Source organism: Callithrix jacchus, chromosome 3 (assembly GCF_049354715.1).
Source record: "Callithrix jacchus isolate 240 chromosome 3, calJac240_pri, whole genome shotgun sequence".
Lineage (NCBI taxonomy): Eukaryota > Metazoa > Chordata > Mammalia > Primates > Cebidae > Callithrix > Callithrix jacchus.
Genome location: NC_133504.1, coordinates 43,528,170 through 43,549,185, shown reverse-complemented (window position 1 = coordinate 43,549,185; position 21,016 = coordinate 43,528,170). Strand labels below are relative to the sequence as shown.

Genomic DNA, 21,016 nt, shown 5'->3' with positions numbered 1-21,016 from the left:
AAGGATCACTTGAGCCTAAAAGTCTGAGGCTGCAGTGAGCTATAATCATGACACTGCACTCCAGCCTGGGCAACAGAGTAAGACCCTGTCTAAAAAAAAAAAAAGAAAGAAAAGAAAAAGGAAGAAAGAGAGAGAAAGATAAGGGGCCGGGCTCAGTGGCTCATGCCTGTAATCCCGGAACTTCAAGAGGCTGAGGTGGGCAGATTGCAAAGTCAGGAGTTTGACACCAACCTGACCAACATGGTGAAACCCTGTCTCTACTAAAAATACATTAAAAAAAAAAAATTAGCCAGACATGGTGATGCACACCTGTATCCCAGCTACTCAGGAGGTTGAGGCAGGAGAATCGCTGAACCCAGGAGGCAGAGGTTGCTGAGAGCCGAAATCCTGCCATTTTCACTCCAGCCTGGGTGACAGAGGGAGACTTCATCTCAAAAAAAAAAGAAAAGAAAAGGAAATTGTTGCATCAATAAAGAATAGTGGGTAATTCTTTTCCTTTATATATTCTATTGTAGTTACTTCTAATAATACTATTGTTTTATGTGTAAGTACATGGATATATACTTGCATACATATACACACAGCTATTTTCTTGATGCACTTTCACATGATTGATAAAGCAAAGCTGTTGGCCCTGTGGTAGACACCTGTGAGGGTTTTCGTCCTCTTTTCCTTGCCATATGTGCTAGTTGGAAAATACCGTGGGATTTCAAATGTATCACCCTCATTATGATTTTCAAATGTGAAAAGTCGAAAAAGCTGACTAATAAAATGATTGTGGCATAAATCCCAGATAGAATGGTTTTGAAACAGATACTACAGAAGGGAGATGTCAAGTGAGTGTTTCCAGAATTGCAATGAGACTGTCTGCAGGCAGGACAGCGTCTTAGCTGATAGAGAGGCACCTGCGAAATGGCCCCGTGTGTGAAGCTGCTGCAGCTGTGAATACTCTGGCTCTTCACGGTGGGCACTGACTGGCTGATGTCATTCCCCTGAAAAGTCCACAGGCCCCGCTGGCTGCACATGGCTGAAGGAGCATGGGGGTGTTAACAGAGGTGGAAGTAAAGTTGCGATTTGGAGAAAATGAGTTACTTGGATTTTTTATCCAGACACAATAGGAGAGTCTGAGCTGTGCAAGAGAGAGATGGCTGGGCACGACGGCTCACACTTATAATCTCAGCACTTTGGGAGGCTGAGGTGGGCGGATCACAAGGTCAGGAATTTGAGACCAGCCTGGCCAGAACAGTGAAACTCTATCTCTACTTTAAAAAAAAAAAAAATTATCTAGGCATGGTGTCGCACACCTTGAATCCCAGCTACTCCAGAGGCTGAGGTAGGAGAATTGCTTGAACCTGGGAGGCGGAGGTGGCAGTGAGCTGAGATGGTGCTACTGCACTCCAGCCTGGGAGACAGAGTGAGACTCGAAAGAAAGAAAGAAAGAAAGAAAGAAAGAAAGAAAGAAAGAAAGAGAGAGAGAGAGAGAGAGAGAGAGAGAGAGAGAGAGAGAGAGAGAGAGGGAGGGAGGGAGGGAGGGAGGGAGGGAGGGAGAGAGAGAGGGAGAGAGAGGGAGAGAGAGAGAGAGAGAAAGAAGAAAGAAAGAAAGAAAAAGAAAGGAAGGAAGGAAGGAAAGAAAGAAAGAAAGAAAGAAAGAAAGAGAGACAGAGAGAGGGAGGGAGGGAGGGAGACATTAGATTCATCATGGGGGATTGTCAGCCAGATGCCAGAAGATACATCTGCAATGGCCATTAAAGCACCCCCAGTAGTCGGTTTCCTAAAGCCCAACTCCTTCTTCATCCAGTGCCTGGTCCCATTTCAGCCGCGGTGGGACAGATAACCTTACACCTGAGCAGTGTCAGGAACTGCAGAATAACCAAAGCAGGTAATGCCCCTTTCTATTGAGTTGGACCATATCTGAAAACCATAAATGAAGGTCTGGAAGCCTCAGGAGTCACACTCTCCAAGTCCCGCCTCTCCTGGCATGCTTCTCACTCCTCCCCCGGGTCAAGGATGCAGGATTGCAGATGACTCAATCTTCAGGAGACTGCTAGACAGAGGGCGGTGCTAACTTGGCATCGAACTTGCCAAATTACAGCAAAAGAATTGCTGTGCATCTGACAAATGGAATCCTTCCAAATTAAATTGCAGTTAGTATGTCTTAGGGGAGCTCTCTATTTTTTTTCTAATATTTCAATAGGAGAAAGAGGGAAGGTCTCAAGAAGATTGTTCCCCCGTTAATTTACTGAGCTTTCTAAAAGAGGTGGGTTTTTTTTATATTATGATTATTCAGTGACAGAGATAGATGCAGGGCAGGTGTTTAACACCAAGAATCCTTCAGTCTGAGTTTCTGAGAAGGAACACTGTAGGAGAAAGGGCAGAGGATGCTGTGTGGGAGGGTGAAAAACAAAAGCATGGCTGGGCCCAGTGGCTCATGCCTGTAATCCCAGAGTTTCAACTGGCCGAGGTGGGAGGATTGTCTGAGGCCCGAGTTGGAGCCCAGCCTGGGCAACACAGCAAGATCCCATCTCTACAAAAGTGAAAAGAGAAAACGGTACGGTGGTGGGTACCTGTGGTCCCAGCCCCTTGGGAGGCCAAGGAAGGAGGATCCCTTGCGTGCAGGAGTTAAAGGCTGCAGTGAGCTATGATTGTGCCACTGCACTTCAGCCTGGGCGACAGAGCAAGATCCTCTCCCTACCCCTCCACAAAAGGAGAGGGAGACCAGAAATTACCAGAATTAGCAGCTGTTTCTCAAGCCAAAGCAGCCCAAGAGCCTTCTGAGGGAGAAATCTGCTTCTCAGGTTCCAGGGGCCGGGCCCTGGATTCCACCAGCCCTGAACAATCCCGATCCAGTGTGAGCCAAGAATCACTGACAACACACATCAGGGGTCTGGCATTCCTGGAAGACAACTCAGGCTGGCATTGGTTGAAAGGAGAAAGTACCCAAGGACCTCATTAGCATCAGCATCTTTATCCCCTTCACGACTGCTGTTTGGGTTTTATTTCCTGCATTGGTTACATGCAGTCCTTATCTGAATGGGAACACCCACCCCTCGCCTGTGGGTTCTTGTTGGTAGCTTATCTAAAATGACAGAGGGCCTCTGTGCCTTACAGAGTTAAGTGCCCCTTTTCTTCTTTTAAACAAAAGCTGTTGGTAGCAGAGATATTCATTTCTCTTAATTGCTGCAGGGCATAAAAATTACTGAATTGTGATCATTGTTTTGACAATGCAATGTTAAATTTGCCACAAAATATCTTGAGTTAACTATACGAAAGTGTGCTACACTTAAAATCTGATAAAATAAAAATAAAATCTGATAAATGAAAATTGAATAAACAGAATGGAAAGATTTATGGTACGATTATCTTCAGTACTTAATGTTTCTCGTTTTTTAAAAAAAGGATTCATCAATAACCTCATATGTAGCAGGTCCCACTGTACTTTCATTTAACAGAAAACATGAGGGGCTCTGATATCAGGCCGCCTGCAGTGGCTTTGCCACTTATTGTCCCCCGGAATCTGGAGTAAGCTAAATCATCGCTTTGTGCCACAACTGCCTCCTCTGTGCCACCAGCTTGCCACATAGAGCTGGGATGATTACGTAACCTAAAACACGAAAGGCAATTAGCCCAGTGCCTGGTACAGAAAAACACTCAGTAATCTAGCGGTTATTATCATGTTTTAATAACTAATTTTCTCCCCACCTCTCTGTAATATAACATAGAATCATACCTGGAGCACTTTAATATGCTGCCCGTTTTGAGTCAATTTCTGAATTTTACAAACTAGCAAATGGAAATAGAGGCAATATGAACAGAGAACTTTGTTATGCTCGCTGAAATCAAGGAAGAAACTAGACACTATAAAACATCAGAAAGGGGTCCTCTGTCTCCACCCCCAGAAGTTTCCACGCCCCAGGGCCTCTCCTGTGCCATGTGTTGGAGAATATGCTTTGCTTCTAGTATCTGCAGGAAAAGTGATTTTATGCCTAGTACCTGCCTTAGAAATACCACTGCCGCCAAAAGCTCTGCCTATGCATGCACTGTGCCTTCTCAGGCCAGTGACTGCTCTGCATGCCTTGATTTATATTGTGTCTAAAATTGCAGACCCTGGCACAGAAACTTCACCAGGCCAAGAAGAGCAGGGACCACTGCTTCTGTTTTGATGGCAAATACTTTGTGATGGTTAATATTGAGTGTCAACTTGATTGGATTGAGGGATGCAAAGTACTGCTCCTGGGTGTGTCTGTGGGGATGTTGCCAAAGGAGATTAACATTTGAGTCAGTGGACTGGGAAAGGCAGACCCACCCTCAGTGTGAGTGGGCACCATCAGCTGCCAGCATGGCTAGGATAAAAGCAGGAAGAACATGGACGGCTTGCTGAGTCTTTCAGCCTTCATATTTCTCCCATGCTGGGTGCTTCCTGCCCTTTCTTCATGTTCAAATCACTAGTGAGAAATTTAAGGCAAAGGGCAAATCAGACCTTGATTATCTGTCTTTGGTTACAGATATGATATGGTTTTTGTGCTATTGATGTTATTCAGAATTACTGTGTGCCTTTTGAGGATCCAGCCTTCTCAAGTGAGTCAGACTTAGTAGCAATAATGATCTCTTTTCCTATGTTTCCCAGTTTTTCTCCTTGCCCTTTCTAGGACTCTTTCTTTAAGAATTTGAACATGTGTTTAATATTGCATAGCAGTAGAAAAGCCTTTTGAAGACCAGATCAACAAGAATGACGGAGTGTCAGATGTGGCCAGCAGTCAACTTGATGAACAGATGTTAGAAGTCTGAAAGTTTGAAAAACAGTTTTAAGACTTTTGTAAAAGATCCATGAAAGGCCAGGTGCGGTGGCTCACGACTGTAATGCCAGCACTTTGGGAGGCCGAGGCAGGCAGATCACAAGGTCAGGAGTTCAAGACCAGCCTGACAAACATGGTGAAACCCCGTTTCAACTAAAAATACAAAAAATTAACTGGGCATGGTGGCGCGCACCTGTATTCCCAACTACTTAGGAGGCTGAGGCAGGAGATTTGATTGAACCCAGGTGAAGGTTGTGATGAGCCAAGATTGAGCCATTGCACTCCAGCCTGGGTGACAGAGCAAGACTCCATCTCAAAAAAAAAAAAAAAGATCCATGAAAAAGTGAGATCTTGCTGGATGCAGTGGCTCACGTCTGTAATCCCAGCACTTTGGGAGGCCGAAGCAGGTGGATCACGAGGTCAAGAGATCGAGACCATCCTGGTCAACATGGTGAAACCCGTCTCTACTAAAAATACAAAAAATTAGCAGGGCATGGTGGCGCGTGCTGTAATCCCAGCTACTCAGGAGGCTGAGGTGGGTGAATTGCCTGAACCCAGGAGGTGGAGGTTGAGGTGAGCCGAGGTCGCGCCATTGCACTCCAGCCTGGGCAACAAGAGCAAAACTCCGTCTCAAAAAAAAAAAAAACAAAAGAAAAAGTAAGATCTTTAGGTGATGTCTAAATGATACTTGACTTTTAGTTTGAGGATCTTACAGGACTAAATACACATTTTTTAAAATTGTGGATGAAGGGCCGTGCATAATGACTCAGGCCTGTAATCCCAGCACTTTGGGAGGACAAGGCAGGTGGATCACCTGAGGCCAGAAGTTCCAGACTAGCCTGGGCAACATGTTGAAACCCGATCTCTACCAAAAATACAAAAATTAGCTAGGTGTGCAGGCACATGCCTGTAATTCCTGCTACTTGATGGCTGAGGCACGAGAATTGCTTGAACCCAGGATGTGGAGGTTGCAGTGAACTGAGATGCAATATATATATCTGAGACAAGATCTTGCTGTGTTGTCCAGGCTGGAGTGCAGTGGCACCATATATATATATATATATATAACAAATAAAATTGATTTGTTCAAAGTACAAAAGGAAATTGAAAGCAGGCTGGCTTATAAGAGAAAGAGAGTTTATTGACTTAATGGTAACTAAAACTCTAAAGGTAATAATTTCAGGTGACATTTGATCCAGCAGTTCAAAAAATGTCGCCAACAGTCTGGTTTCTGTCCTCAGTCTGCTTTATAAGATGTTGGCTTTATCCGCAGATTCCACAAGGTGGCCCCAGAGGCAGCTCCAGGATCTCCATTGCTGGAAAAAGGCTGCAGCTGCTCCAAAAATCACCATCCCGGGAATAGGGATGGTCTCTTCTTCAGAGCCACTCTAAAATAGATTTATTTTTCCCAAAAGCCCCAGCAATTGTCTTCTCCTGGCTTGTTGCCTCCGATTTGGGAGTGCCAGTCTCCAAACCAGTCCATTTGCCTTGGGGGCACAGTGGGTGTGTCCATTGGTTTAAGCCAGTGAGAAACCACTCCAGGTACTTGGGGAGGTTTCAGACCCACTCAAGCCAAATTCACTCTGGAAATCTGTGTTCTTGTAGCCGGGAGAGAATATAGATGCAGGATAGCAAATAGCCAATGTGTACTACATCACATTTTAAGAGAAGCCACCAAATTTATACAATTTGTGCTTACAGATTTCTGTACTAAGAACAAAGACAAAATAAATGCCTGATTCTTGTGGCTTTTTTGTTTTCCTGTTGATCGATCACAACAACAAGGAAGGATTTTGGAACTTGGCATTTTTGCACATTGATTCTGACCTGGAAAGGAGGGTGTGGCATTTACAGATAAGTAACTGGAGACCAAGGTCAAATGGATGGATGGTCTAATTTGTTCCCTAAACAGAAAAATGTCTGGTGCCTTCCTGGCCTCATTCCTCTCCAAGGGGGCTGTTGGCTCCAGCATTCTTTGGCTTCCATTGATTTCTCACCTGATTCCAATGACATTGCTCTCTGACTAGTACTATTTTTTAATGCTTAGATGAATCATGTATGCATTAAAAGGAAAACCTTGAATTTAAGCCTTGAGGTGAAATAGGGTGCTTAGTCTGTGATGACAAAAGAAGACAGGAAATGGAAGGAGATCAGCCGGGTCAGCCAGAGCAGCTCACAGACGCTGAACATCCTCCCTCTCAGCCCATATGGTGACTCTGAGTGCACGCTGGGCATGCAGCCCAGATAATGGCAGCCAGGATAAGTGGTTTCTATAATGCAATGGGGTTAAGTGAAAGATTTCTAACTCTCCCACTTTCCTTTGTGGCTCAGAAAAGATTTTAGTAATGAAATCGAAAGTAATCAGAGATCAGCTGGAAGAAAGATGTATAATCAGATTTTCCAGTGTTCAGATTTGCTCTGGGGGAGGGGTTATACATTTATTCAACAACTATTTCTTAAAGGCCCAGTATGTGCCAGGTACAGGGTACAATGGTGAGCTCAGACGTGCACCGCCTGTCCACATGGGTTTACAATCTAGTGCAAGGGAGCTAGGTAATCAACAAATGCCTATGCAAGCCCACCTACAGTAAGTGCCATCGGTTAAAATACAGAGATATTTAGGCATGTTAAGAAAGTCGCACATGAATTTTGTGAATTAAATGTGTAGAGAACCTCCCACTGTAGAGCCTCCTAAACTGCTGGATAAAATATGTTTAAAATATGCTTTTTGCCAATTTTGTTGTTAGACTTTACATATAATGAAATGCACTGATTTTAACTATACAATTCAATGAGTATTGACAAATGTATAGAGTCCTGTCACTGCCACCACATCATGAAATTACACACATCCATCATCCCCGTAGTTCCCTTGTGCCCCTTCACGGCCACTCCCTTCTGGCTACCTTCAGACCTGGCATCTACTGATCTACTTCCTGTTTTGCTTTTTCTAAAACTTCCTATAAATTAAATTATATGTAATCTTCTGTGTCTGAATTCCTTCATGTAACACAGTGTTTCTGAGATTTCTTCTTGTGATGCATGTCTGGAGTCTGTGCCTTTCTCTTGGTGAATAGTATTCCACTGATGGGATATACCACAATTTGTTTTATTAATTCACCAATTTTGATGGACATTTGAGTTCGTTCTGGTTTTCAGCTATTATGAATAAAGTTGATCTAAATATTTACCTACAAGTCTTTGGGTAGATAGGCGTTTTCACTTCTCTTAGGTAGATATGTAGGAGTGGAATGGCTGGATGTGGTAAGCAGAACTCTAAAAATGACTTCTAGTGACCTAGCCCTTTGATAATTGCCTCCCCTTTGATTGTGGGTGAAATTTAGGATTATACAACTTAAGCTATCACTCCCCTGATTATCTTACAGGGTAAAGGAAGATTATCTGAGGTGGTCTAATCTAAATCATGTGAGCCCTTTAAAAGCTGGTAAGCAAAAAGAAAGAGATTTGAAGCACAGGGGGATTCAATGTGTCCTTACTGGCTTGAAGATGAAGGGGTCCCCTAAGAAGGAATGTGGGTGGCCTTAGCAGCTGAGAGAGGCCCCAGCTGACAGCCAGCAAGAAAATGATGACTGCAATCCTGCAACTGCAAGGAACCAAATTCTGCCAACAGCCTCAATAAACTTGGAAGTGGATTTCACTCTAGAACCTCCGGAAGACAATTCAGCCCAGTCAACACCTTCATGTCAGTCCTGTGATACCATGAGCAGAAAACTCACACAGTGTTCAAGCTTGCTGAACTATAAGAACTGTGAGTTAGCAAATATATGTAGTTTAAAGCCACTGTTTGTGCTGATTTGTTACATGATAGAAAACTAAGACATATGGTATGTGTATGTTTAACTTCGGAAGAAACCTGCTAAATTGTTTCCAAAAGCAGCTACATCATTTTGCACTTCTACCGGCAATGTAGGAGAGTTCCAGTTGTTCCACATTATTGACAATACCTGATATTGTCAGTCTTTGATTTTTAGCCATTCTCATGTAGTGGCATTTCATTGTGGTTTTAATTTTCATTTCCTCAATGACTAACCATGTTAGGCATCTTTTCATTTGCTTATTTGCTATCTCTGTATATATATGTATATATATATATTTTTTTTCTTTTTTCTTTTCTTTTTTTTTTGAGACAAGGTCTTGCTCTGTTGCCCAGGCCGAAGTGCAGGGGCACGATCATAGCTCATTGCAACCTTGAACTCCTGGACTCAAGTGATCTTCCCACTTCAGCCTTCTTAGTAGCTGAGACTACAGCTGTGTACCACAAGGCCCGGCTAATTTTATTTTTATTTTTGTAGAGATGGGGTCTCACTATGTTGCCCAGGCTAGTCTTGAATTCCTGGGCTCAAGCAATCATCCTGACTTAGCCTCCCAAGGCACTGGGATTACAGGCATGAGCCAACTGCCCATCCATTCTTTAGTAAAATGTCTGTCCAAATCTTTGGCCCACTTTTTAAATTGGATTATTTGACTAATTCTTTCAAAGCCCTGCTCGCCTGATGGTAAAGTTAATAAAGGACAGAATGGGCACGGTGACTCATGTTTATAATCCCAGCACTTTGGGAGGCTGAGGCGGGCGATCACCTGAGGTCAGGAGTTCAAGACCAGCCTGGCCAACCTGGTGAAACCCTGTCTCTACTAAAATACAACAATTAGCTGGGCGTGGTGGTATGCACCTGTAATCCAAACTACTACAGAGGCTGAGGCAGGAGAATTTCTTGAGCCTGGGAGGCAGAGGTTGCAGCGAGCCGAGATTGCGCCACTGCACTCCAGCCTGGGTGACAGAGTGAGACTCCATCTCCAAAAAAAAGGGGCCAGGCATGGTGGCTCATGCCTGTAATCCCAGCACTTTGGGAGGCAGAGGCAGGTGGATCACCTGAGGCTGGGAGTTCGAGACCAGCCTGACCAACATAGAGAAACCTCATCTCTACTAAAAATACAAAATTAGCTGGGAGTGATGGCACATGCCTATAATCCCGGCTACTCAGGAGGCTGAGGCAGGAGGATCACTTGAACCCGGAGGCAGAGACTGCAGTGAGCCAAAAACACGCCATTGCACTCAAGCCTGGAAAACAAGATCAAAACTCCATCTCAAAAAAAAAAAAAAAAGACTGAACCATAGGAAAGCTTGATTGCACAGAAGGAAAGAGGGTAGAGGAGACCTTTTGGGGGGTGAGGGTGGAAGATGTCTGCTAACCCTACAAGGCTTAGGGTTTGAATTTGAATGAGCCACATACAGGGACAGGAGATAAAAAGCCTGTGGCTTGAGCAGGGCTGGAGACCAGATAAGAGATGTCCCATCTGAAGCCAGAACCCCTGAAAGGCGACACAATCATAATAAGAGGAAACAGTGTACCTGCATAAGACCACGTTACCTAGCTCAGGCTTGTCCTGGGTGAAGTATGGAGAAATCCTCCCCTCATATGCTCCCACTCACAAGTGTGTGAGCCTGAAATTTATACTTGCTAGTGGGCTTGAAAACTTTAAACATAAAATTCATTTTTAAGTGGTTTCATGTGGGAAGTGTCCCAATCTTCCTAATTCACCCACCTGGGCATTGCGCTTTAACACAGAGTTCCCACAGGATAAAGTTTCCAGGTACAAGAATTCACCATAATTAAAAATCACTAAATAAATGGGAAAATAAGACATCGTAAGTAAGCGTCAGCTGAGACAAAAAGCTGCTGAGTTAAACCTGCAAAGACCGAATACTAGCGTTATTGGTACAGAATGTGATATAAGTGTGTTTGATATTTTGTAAAAATAATATAATGGAATACAAGCATAACATGAAGCAAAACACCTAACGTTGACAGATTACCTAGAAAATAAGCAAAAGTTAGATGACAGCTGATTCCTCAATAGAAACAGTGAAGCTGTAAGACAGCAGAATTATATTTTCAAAGTACTACTTGAAAATAACCATGAGACTGGGCGTGATGGCTCACATCTGTAACCCCAGCACTTTAGGAGGCCAAGGCAGGTGGATTGCTTGAGGCCAGGAGTTTGAGACCGGCCTGGGCAACATGGTGAAACCCCATTTCTACAAAAAATATACAGAAAAGTAGCTAGGCATGTGGCATGTCCCTGTAGTCCCAGCTACTCGGGAGGCTGAGGCGGGAGGATCACTTGAGCCCAAGAGATTGAGGCTTCAGTGAGCCATAATCTCAGCATTGCATTCATCCTCGCCTGGGTGATAAGTGAAAGCAAACAAGCAAGAAAGAAAGAGAGAAAAGAGGAAATAACTATGAACCCCAAAATCATGTCAAGTGAAACTATATCAAGAACAAAACCAAAATGAAGACATTATCAAGCCAAAAATGAGATAATTCAGTAATAAAGCAATCTATGCATCTTCTTAGGGATGTATTTTAACAAAAAGGAGAATAATCCCAGGACACTCTGAGAAGCAAAAAGGAATGATGAGAAATATAGTGGGTCACACCTGTTATCCCAGCACTTTGGGAGGCAGAGGTGGGTGGATCACCCGAGGTCAGGAGTTCAAGACCAGCCTGGCCAACCTGGTGAAACCGTGTCTCTACTAAAAATCCAAAAATTAGCTGAGCGTGGTGGCATGCTCCTGTAATCCCTGCTACTCAGGAGGTTGAGGCAGGAGAATCACCTGAACCCAGGAGGCAGAGGTTACAGTAACCTGAGATGATGCCATTGCACTCCAGCCAGGTTGACAGATCAAGACTTTGTTTCAGAAAAAAGAAAAGAAATAAAAGAGAAATACAGGTAAAAGCTGTGGACAAATATAAGCATTTCTGCATTTATAAAATAATAATAGTGGGTTGGGCACTTTGGGAGGCCGAGGTGAGACAATTGCTTGAGCTCAGGAGTTCAAGACCCACTTGAGCAACATCACAAGACCTCTTCTCCATTAAAAATTTAGAAAATTAGCTGGTAGTGGTGGCACGTACCTGTGGTCCCAACGACTCAGGAGGCTGAGGTGGGAGGATCACTTGAGCCCAGGAGGTGGAGGCTGCTGTGAGCTGTGATCTCGCCGCTACACTCCAGCCTGGGCAACACAGTGAGACTATGTCAGAACAAAAAAGACAAGAAGACGAAGAAGGAGAAGAAGAAGAAGGAAAGGTCTAATTGAAGGGTAAAAAATACCCAACATGGAACTAAAATGCTGGGGGGAAAAATAACCTATAAATTGGGGTTAACACATTTGCCATAATGAAGACATTCTTCCGTGTGTCGGCCCTGCGCTGAGTATTCTTCAGACATCATCTCACTTAATCCTTCCAACCATGCTGAGTAATGTGCCATTATTACTCCCGTTTTTCAAATGAGAACCCACAGGAAGTAGTAGCTGAGACTTAAAGCCAGATCTATCTGACTATTTGGGTTTTGTTTGTTTTTTGTTTTTAGAGCAGAGTCTCACTAGGCTGGAATGCAGTGATGTAGTCGAAGCTCATTCCATCTCAGTCTCCTGAATAGCTGGAACTACAGGCACCCACCACCACACCCAGCTAATTTTTTATTTTTAGTAGGACAGGGTCTCCCTATGTTGCCCAGGTTGCTCTCAACCTCCTGGCCTCAAGCAGCCCTCCCACCTCGGCCCCCCAAAGTGCTGGGATTACAAGCATGAGCCACTGCACCTGCCCTCTGACTTTGAATCTACCATCATCTTAATCACTCTACCACACTGCTCTCAATGGAAATGTTTGTCATGGAAAATATAGGGGTCAAGGCAGGAGGATCGATTGAGGCCAGTAGTTCAAGACCAGCCTGGGCAACACAGCAAGACCTCATCTCTATAATAAATAAAATATAAAATGAAATGAAATAGAAAATATTGCCAGACATGGTGGCTCACATCTGTAATCCCAGCACTTTGGGAGGCCAGGGTGAAAGAATTGCTGGAGCCCAGAAGTTTGAGACCAACCTGGGCAACATGGCAAGACCCTGTCTCTACAAAAAAAAAAAAAAATTTTTTTAATTAGGCATGGTAGCACCTACCTATAGTCCCAGCCACTCAGATCGGCTGAGGCAGAAGGATTACTTGAGCCCAGGTCAAGGCTTCAGTGAGCCATGTTTGTAGAACTGCACTCCAACCTGGGTGGCAGAGTAAGAACCTGTGTCAAAAAAAGAAAGAAGGAGGAGGAGAAGAAGAAGAAGAAGAAAAGAGAAGAGAAAAAGGAAAACATTAAAAAAAAAAAAAGGAAAACATAAGGCAAAAATAAAGCCAAGAATTCCCTTAAAGCATCATAGTCATAAGTATACACATATTATTTTGAAAAAGATTGGAATCATAACTATCTACTGTTTTGTCAGTGACAGTGAGTCAACTCTCACTTAATATTATCAGTCAATATAATATTCTGAATATAATCATCCTGCTCTTAATTATTCTTTAGAAAGACATTTTTCAATTACTGCATTGCTTAGTATCTTTTATCTGCCTTCTACAATGTTCACTGTTAATTTTTGTTAAAAGTAAAGATGATCTATTTAGTAATTTCCGTTTTCTAAAACTTGAAATGTATTAGCAGATGCCTATGTATGGATGTCTATTCTATTGCTGGGTATACAAATTTCTGTTTTAGAGATCTCCATTTGCAAATAAACACCTGTGTCACATTTACAAAATTTGTGCTTCAAAGCAGATTCAGGATACAACATGTGAATTTTTAAAACAGAAATTAGACTGGGCCCCATGGCTCACACCTGTAATCCCAGCACTTTGGGAGGCCGAGGCAGGTGGATCACGAGGTCAAGAGATCGAGACCATCCTGGTCAACAAGGTGAAACCTCATCTCTACTAAAAATACAAAAATTAGCTGGGCATGGTGGTGCACGCCTATAGTCCCAGCTACTCGGGAGGCTGAGGCAGGAGAATTGTTTGAACCCAGAAGGCGGAGGTTGCAGTGAGCCGAGATCATGCCATTGCACTCCAGCCTGGGTAACAACAGTGAAACTCCGTCTCAAAAAAAAAAAAAAATTAGTCAGACGTGATGATGAGCACCTGTAGTCCCAATTACTTGAGAGGCTGAGGCAGGAGAATGGCTTGAACCTGGGAGGCAGAGGTTGCAGTGAGCCAGGATTGCACCACTGCACTCCAGCCAGGGTGACAGAGCAAGACTCCATCTCAAAGTAATAAATAAATCAATAAAAATAAAACTAAAAAACAAAAAGATGATTTTTCTTAACAAAAAGGTTTTTTTGCTTTATGAAGAAATTTTCTCATGTATGTTTTATTTTACATAAACAATTTCCCTAAAATACAGAAATATCACTTGCTTTGTGAAAATTGGATGGGTATGAAACTTTTCAGAAATGAATTTATGACTTTTTAAAGAATGTATGTGTATGCACATATTTCAGTCTCAACCCAGAGATTAATATAATCATATTACCATAATGTGTGTAGTAAAATCTCATTAATTCAAACATGCCACTGATGTTTAACTTTTAATAGCTCAAATATGGAATGTATAATTAATAGCTCAAATATGGAATGTATAATTGATCATAGGAGAAACCAGTATGGGGCATGTGTAATTTTTTTTATGTACAATCTTCTTATGCCTTGAATGCAAGCTCATTAACTTGTTTCATTTTACCTTTTAGCACCTATTTGTGGTGTGATTAGTATGATATGCCTGTATCCAAAAGCAACAAGATAGAGGCCAGGTGATGGCTCACACCTGTAATCCCTGCACTTGGGGAGGCCAAGGTGGGAAGATCATTTGAGGTCAGGAGTTTGAGACCAGCCTCCTGACTGGCCAACATGGTGAAACCCTCTCTCTACTAAAAATAAAAAATTAGCCAGGCATTGTGGGGCGCGCCTGTATTCCCAGTTGCTCCGGAGGCTGAGACTCAAGAATCGCCTGAACCCGGGAGGTGGAGTTTGCAGTGAGCAAAGATGGCACCACTGCACTCCAGCCTGGGCGACAGAGTGAGACTGTGTCTCAACAAACAAACAAACAACAGCAACAAAACCAAAACAAAAGGAACCAGGTGGCATGTGGACATTTAAATGTTTAATAAATAGGCATAGTATCATCTATACTTCCTCTTTTGTCCATGGAAACCAACTGAAAACATGAGTGAAATTTCATAACCATCATAGCCTGATGGTGCAAGATTGTATTTGAAACAATTCTTGAATTTCTGTGCACGAGATCATCTATAGCCAAATATTCCCACAAAGTCTCCCCTCTGTTTCATACATCCGTATGGGCTTCTCCTCACTCCTACCTGGAGCCAGCTAGTGCTCTGTCGATGCAAAAATAACTGTTTAAATAGTATCTTAAGGAAAATAAGTAGAGAAAAGAAAATAAGCTGAAGAGAATGATGAAGTTCATTCTAAAGCCAGGTATTAACTGACTGGTAGGGAAGGGTGAGCGATGCACTCCCTTCGCCTGCGAAAGCCATTGACCCCACTCAGGCTCGCGCGGCCCCTCTTCCTTTCCCCCAAATCACTGCCGTCTTATTCCTGCCCAATCGCCCTCGTGAATCTCTTTGAATTGGTGATTTAAACCAGGCATTCATGTACATTCTTCTTAGAAGGCCTAGTGCTAAGTCGCAATTGTCAGAGGAACCGCGTGTCTGGAGGGAGAACCAGCTCTCCGGAGTTTCCAGGGAAACCACACCCCGCAGAGGCAGGTGCGGTTGTCCGGGCCGCGCGGGAAAGGGGTCTCGGGGAGGAGCCGGGGCACTGGGGGCCTGGGGTGTGGCCGCCGGGCTGCCGCGGGCTCGGGATCAGTCTCTTATACATAAATATACATATATATTTATGTAAATATATAACATATATATATAATACTACTTTCGGTGGAGTACTTTACTTTGATATTCCACTTGCAAAACAGAACCACTGATTCCTTCCTGCTTGATAAGGTTCAGTCGCCCTCGAGGAGCTGCCCGCGCTTTGGAAATGATCCAAATCAAGGAGGAACTGCCAAGGAGCCCCCTCAGACAGTAAGGTTCTGTTGGCCAGGGTCCTGGGGACAGACGCGAGCGTTGGTAAGCGCCACTGAAACAGGAGCGGAGCAGTTGAATAAGCTTCTTGAGCTTTGCATGGTGCGCAGAATGCACTACCGATGCCCAGAAATCCAGTAGAAATAGGGATGAAGGTTGCTGCGAAAGCGCCCTTTGCATTTGAAAAACAGGTTAGGTTAACTGGAAAGGCGCCTGCCTCTTGTTTTATTTCAGAAATGCTGTTGGGAGAAAGATCCGATTTCTGCTCGGAGTTAAGAAGGAGGTTTCTGGAGAATTCCTAGGTCAGAGCTGGCAGTCGCCCCTTTCTCTGGTGGTTCCCTGCACAGTCATTCCGGCGGCGGCGTCGCTGGCACTGAGGCCGGGTGACTGCGGCTGGGCATGCGGATTTAGGGCCCCCGCCTGTCATCTTTGTGGCTCCTTGTGGGGGAGGGGCGGGCTGTCTGACAGTTATTAAACCTGGCAGCTGCGCTGGCGGCACTGAGGAGCATTTTGAGTGAGCTTGCTGAAAATTAGGGGCTTTCAGCTGGCCGCCTGCTTGTCACCTCTCGCTGCCTGAACGGCGGCTCTCAGAGCGCGTTTCGCGTCTTCTTAATTACAGCGGCAGGGGCCGTGCGCGCTTCGGCACACAACTGGAAACGTGAGTATCTGCGGCCCCCGCTCTGCTGGCAGGAGTCTGGGCGATTAAAGCTTCCAAACCCGTGGTGGGGACGGAGAGGCAGGGACACGAGAGGCGGGCGCGCGTGCGGCGGGGCTGCGGGAGGGCCCCGAGACGCGCGTCGCCACGCCTCATCTGGAGGTGGTACGCGCTGGCGAGGAGGCGACAGCCCGAAGGCTTCAGACTAGGGCGTGAGCGCCGGGTGGCCAGCGCCTGGCTTGGAACGGCCCTGTGCTTTAGGGATCCACACACAAAGGAAAGAACCTTGGGCCTAGGCAGCCAAAGCCGGCAAGCCCCGTCCCGCCCCCTATCTTTCCGGTCCTTTTTGAAAATGGAGAGAAGCCGCGGTTTACGGTTGGCTCAAAACAACGAGATGAGACCAGCGTTCCCGCCCGTGGGGACCTTTGTGCGCTGCGCACTGGCGGTCGCGGCCGGTCCTCCTGGGACACGGGCGTGGCGGAGTCTCAGGGAGCAGCGCGCGCAGCGGAGTCCCTGCCCCAGAGGGGGCGCGTCCGGGTTCCTTTGAGATCTTATCGCCTTTGGGATTTCTGAGCCCTGCGAGCCTCAGTCTCTCGCCGCGAGCAGAACTCATTTCTTCCTTCTCTTCGCACAAATGTGTTTGTTTTAACAGGGCAGACATTTTTTTGCAGACCAGACATAGTGAAAAGACCTCAATCCCTCTTTTCTCCCCAATATATGAGTGTGAGTGGGTGTGGACTTTTTTCCCCCTTAAAACGATTGCTAGAAGGAATCCTGAAGTTCAACTTAGTTTTATATTTAGATCTAGTCAAGGTTTTCAGTTTACAGAGCTGGCATCATGCAAGGGTCTCTCCGTGGTTTACACATTTCTTAAAGAACCTTGGCCCCTCGTAAAGGTTCCGAGGAGCGTTTCACAGTCACGTGGTTTGAGAAAGTCCTGTTTAATGTTTCAAGTGCATTTCTGTGTTGATTTGGCTCAAGCCCAGATATGTGATACAGAGGCAGGCTCAGGCCCAAATATGTCATAAGAAGCAGGCTCTTCTCTTACCGGACCTGAAGTCTAACTACTTGCAGTCTCTGAGGCTCAGGTTTCTTGATGGTGTCTGGCCTCCACGGTCAGGGGCTGACGGCCAATGGAAGACCTCGCCTTCCCTAGAGGGGCCTGCCAGAGCCAGGACCCTGTGTTGGGAGTGTGAGCAATGAACGGTGAACAAGCTGCTTAAACTTTCCAGGTCTCCGTTTTGTCAATCATTAAAGGGGTGTAGCAGGGTAATATCTATCCAGCAAAGTAATATCTAACTCCTAGCCCAAGAGATAGGCTAAGAGTTCTGCGTGTCTTCCATCTCTCACCAAGCAGCTTTTCTTTTAACCTGACATTTGAGGATTGACTTAATGAGAGCAAGCAGAAAAGAAAGACGATAAAGTGGAAAAATTAAAATATAACAATCCTCAGAAAACTAGTGATCAGTATAGCTTAGAATTTGCCTAAAAATACACTAACCAATTGATTGTAAATTACTTAATTTATAGGTAAAGAACTAAAATCATTATGGACATATATGGTCTCTTTCATTTTATTTATCAGGTTATGGCTTTAGGGAAAGGTTGATGTCTGTCTACCTCAAAAATAATACTTGACATTTGGTGCTTAAATTTGCCCCAAATTGGCCAGGCACAGTGGCTCAACCTGTAATCCCAGAACTTTGGGAGGCTGAGGCGGGCGGATCACAAAGTCAGGAGTTTAAGACCAGCCTGACCAACAGGGTGAAACCCCGTCTCTACTAAAAATACAAAAAAATAGCTGGGAGTGATGGCAGGTGCCTGTAATCCCAGGCACCTGGGAGGCTACTTGGGAGGCTGAGGTAGGAGAATCATTTGAACCTGGGAGGTGGAGGTTGCAGTGAGCCAAGATTGTGCCATTGCACTCCAGCCTGGGCAACAGGGAAAGACTCCTATCTCAAAAAAAAAAAAAATTGCCCCAAATTCTGGTTTTGCATCCTAGAGTGGGGTTTCTCAGATTTTTGCATGAGTTTCTTGTTAATAAAAACCAGATGATGACTAAGTAGAAATGTGGTTAAAAGAAATAAATGTGATTCTGAGATATTACATATGACATATTAGAACTAGAAATAAATACTTCTACTGAATTCTACTCCAGTAAAATAATGGGTAGGGTCTTGTTCCTAATTTGGTCCACAGTACCTAAAAAAAAATATGCAGAAATTGGAGGGAAGGGGTTCAGAATCAAATAATGAAGCAGAAAGAGGAGAGACTAAAAGGACCGAGGCTGTTTTAGGGAGAGAAGGTGTAGGGGCGACTTAGTTACTGTCACATGGGTGAGGGGCTGAGAAGAATGGAGTGAGAGTAAACCAGATTTTGATTGGACATAATAAAGCACTCATAAAATGGTAAAAGAGTAAAATTAACCACCAAGAAGCATCTAGAAGAGAACAATTTATCGTCTGCCTTTCATGGCCCCAGCCCAGCCATTCTTTACCCTGGCTGCAGGCTAGAATCACCTGAGGACTTAAAAACTCCTCTGAGCCTTGGTCCTTCCCCAGACGCCAAGATTATGACTTAACTGGTCTGAGTGCAGGTATGGATATGTTCTCAGAGCTCCCTAGGCAAAACACTAGGTAGAAAAACATTGGTCCCTGCCCAAGAGGACAAAGTCTACCACTGCAGGCCCAGGTGGGGAGCATAGGTATCTGAAGAGGGCCAGGACCTGCTGGGGTTCATTTGGTGGGGAGGCAGCAGTGAGCTACACTCAATGTCAGCCAGCTTCACCATATCTTCCGACTGGCCAAGGGAAGCTGGAATTTTCAGTTTTTTAATTTGCAAATATGACATCTCCAGATCTTTAGAGATTGGCAACCAATTAAGAGTAGAACATTTTAAAATGTTTTGTGCTTGCTGAATAAAACAACCCAGCCAAAGCTGGACCCCGGCCAGACTAGGCAACCACAGCCAGACTTTTGCCTTCTTTGTGGGTAAGGGGTGTGAATGGGAGCTCTCCCAGGGCCTCTCCTAGCTTCAGTTTTATGATGTGATGCTTTCTTTTTAACCTGAAGAAACACTTCTTGGCCTCAGTCTTTCTAAAGGCATATCATGTCTTCCTGGCTGAGTGTCTACTGCTCTATAGATCTCTCTGGATTGTTTAAATAAAGGAACATTTTCTAGTTCCCGAATCTTCTCCTGGCTGTAAATTTAGGAGGCTGCCCTGGAGATTGTGAGATAGTGAGAATTCTAATCATTCTTAACCACACCTGCCACCTCCCCCATATCCAGCACTCACAACTCCCTTGCTGCCTCCACTGGTGGTGAAGATGGGGTGAGTGGGGTTTAGGGGGCCTGGGAAGTGTCCTGGAGCTGCCTCCTGGTGCCCTATCTGTTGCAGGGGAGGGGAGGAATATGGATTGACCATACATACAAACTTATAAGCAGCACCAATGTTGAAGTATGATTCTTACAAATGAGATTCCAAAATTCCCAGTTCACACATCTCTTGAATTTCCCTCTAGCCTTCTGTAAGCCACACAAGCCGTGGAATATAGTATGTCTCCATCACCAAAGAGGAGCACTCGACAACTCTCTGCACGGACAAGAATGTCTTGGCCAGAGGTAAAAAAAAAAAAAAAAAATCCAGGAGGACTAGCACTGTGCCTTGGCTGGACTCTCCCTGCCTTCCTCTGTGGGTTAGGGCTGTTGTACTGTGGATGGTGGGGCTGGGTGGTGAAGTAACAGGAAGGCTGTCACCTGCCTCTCCAGTGTTCCCCGCCCCTGCCTGCCCACCCTGCTGTAGTGCGAAGACCAGGGTGACACCTCCCTTCCTTCCCAATGACAAGGCACTGAGAGCCTTTCAGGGTGGCATGGAGACCTGTGTGTGCAAGGTGGCAGAGAGATGCAGCAGAGAGGAGATGGGCACTTGTGCCAGCGCTGATACACAGAAGCCAGCTTTGTTCAAAACGGCATTGTTTAGCAAGGTTGCACTGTATATAAATGAAATCCGCATCCTTAAGCAGCCGCCTGTTTTCAGTTCCCACAGGCCAAGGAGGCAAAAGCAGAGTGACTGTGAACAGGTGTCAAGTTTCCCTCCAAAGGTCACAAAAAACCTCCCAAAGCCATGGCCATGCTGTTTCCAGGCTTTTTGCTAGCCTCTGGTTCTTCAAAGCCAGATCTTTGGCTTGCGGTCCAAAGATTTCACTATCAATGAAAAGGGAAAAGTGGTTTTGAACTTAGAATGTATAAATGGCCCAGGGAAAAGGAAAGGAAGTAAGATCCAGGTGTTTGGTTGGATTCTGGTTGTCAAACACAGAAATATGTTTCTTGGAAGAGCAGAAGCCACATTAGCCCCAATATTGATTGAGCTGCCAAAACCATAGGTTGGGGCTGAGATGCTCTACCCCTGGCATAATCTCTCTCTCTCTCTTACTGACTGCCTGAAAGAAGTGGTTGATTCTTTTCCTGGAACCATAGATTAGCACATTCCACTACATCAGCCTCTACCGCCAGCTAGACCAGATCCCAAGGACCAGGGGATGTATAGTGGGGTGCTCTGAGGCCCATTTAACAGTTTCACAGTGCCTCACTTCAAGCCACTAAGTAGCCTCACAGCTGT

General features: G+C 44.8%; 1 protein-coding gene across 4 annotated transcripts in view; it reads left to right on the top strand.

Moving 5' to 3' along the window:
• Positions 1-16,243: 16,243 nt before the first annotated feature.
• The window catches only part of TRIM2 (tripartite motif containing 2), a 200,448-nt gene continuing 195,675 nt past the window's right edge, over positions 16,244-21,016 (top strand). For 3 of the 4 annotated variants that reach the window (XM_078366377.1, XM_054252868.2, XM_054252867.2), the window contains exons 1-2: positions 16,244-16,401; positions 19,920-20,019. The gene's annotated coding sequence lies outside the window, so the exon portion shown is untranslated. The remainder of the gene's footprint in view (positions 16,402-19,919; positions 20,020-21,016) is intronic. The other variant, XM_035292842.3, reaches the window with a different exon arrangement.